Here is a 1,676-nt window from a genome sequence, read left to right as displayed (position 1 = left end):
TAATCTTTTTAATTTGTGGAGGGTCTTCCCTCAATCTTGATGGCCACTTACCGATCAGGGTTGTGGTTGCCGAGGTAAGAGTAGCTATAGCAATTTTTAAAAAATGAAACAACAATGAAGTTTGTCGCATCAATTGACTCTTCCTTCCATGAACCATTTCTCTGTAGCATATGATTTTGTTTGATAGCATTTTTCTCGCAGTAGAATCTCTTTCAAAAATTGGAGTCAATCCTCTCAAACCCAGCTACTGCTTTATCAGCTAAGTTTATGTAATATTCTAAGTCCTCTATTGTTATTTCAGCAATCTTCATAGCACCTTCACCAGAGGTAGATTCCTTCCTAATAAATCACTTTCTTTTCTCATCCATGAGAAGCAACTCCTTATCCAGGCTAGTTTTACCATCAGATTGTAGCAATGCAGTCGCATCTTTATGCTTCACTTCTAGTTCTTCTATTTCCACCACTTCTTTTTTATTAATTTTATTTTTACTTTTTTTATTTCTACCACTTCTGCAGTTACTTCTTCCTTTGAAGTCTTGAGATCACTAAATTCATCCATGAATTCACTTCTTTAAAACTCCTATTAATGTTGATGTTTTTATCTCTTCCCATGAATTGTGAATGTTCTTGATGGCATCTAGAATGGTGAATTATTTTTGGAAGACATTCAATTTACTTTGCCCAGATTCATCAAAGGAATCACTATCTATGGCAGCTAAAGCCTTATAAAATACATTTTTAAATAATAAGACTTGAGATTTGGAGTTACTCCTTGATCCATGAGCAGCAGAATGGATGTTGTGTTAGTAGCCATGAAAATATCACTCTCATTATACATTTCCATCAGAGTTGTTGGGTGACTGGGTGCATTGTTGGTGAACAATCATATTTTGAAAGGAATCTTTCTTTTTTTCCAGTAGGTGTTGACAGTGGAGTTAAGATGTTGAGTAACCATGTTGTAAACAGACGTGCTATCATCCAGGGTTTGTTTATAGAGCATAGGGTTCAACTTAAAGTCACAAGCTGCATTAACACCCACAAGAGAATCAGCCTGTTCTTTGAAGCTGTGAAGCCAGGCATTAACTTTACTCTCTAGTCAAGATAATCCTAGTTGGAATCTTCTTCCAACAGAATGTTGTTTTATTTATGTTGAAAATCTGTTGTTTAGTGTAGCTGCCTTCATGATTTATATTAGGTAGATGTTCTGGATAACTTCTGTAGTTTCTACATCAACACATGTTTCTTCACCTTGCAATTTTATGTTACAGAGAGAGCTTCCTTCCTTAAACCACATGACCAGCTACTGGTCGCTTCCAACTTTTCTTCTGCAGCTTACTCTACTCTCTTAGCCTTCATAGGGATGAGAGAGTTAACGCCTTGCTCTGGATTAGGCTTTGACTTCAAGGAATGTTGTGGCTGGTTCAATTTTCTATGCAGATCACTAAAACTCTCCATATTAACAATAAGACTATTTCACTTTCTTATTATTCATGTGTTCACTGGAGTAACACTTTTAATTTCCTTCAAGAAGTTTTCCTTTGCATTCACAGATTGAGTAACCAGCACAAGAAGTCTGCCTTTCACCCTATCTCACTTTTTGACATTCCTTCTTCACTAAGCTTAGTCATTTCTAGCTTCTGATGTAGTGAGATATGTGCAACTCTTCCTTTCACTTG

Source organism: Vulpes lagopus, unplaced genomic scaffold (genome assembly GCF_018345385.1).
Source record: "Vulpes lagopus strain Blue_001 unplaced genomic scaffold, ASM1834538v1 ctg175, whole genome shotgun sequence".
Classification (NCBI taxonomy): Eukaryota; Metazoa; Chordata; class Mammalia; order Carnivora; family Canidae; genus Vulpes; species Vulpes lagopus.
This window is presented reverse-complemented; position numbering follows the sequence as displayed.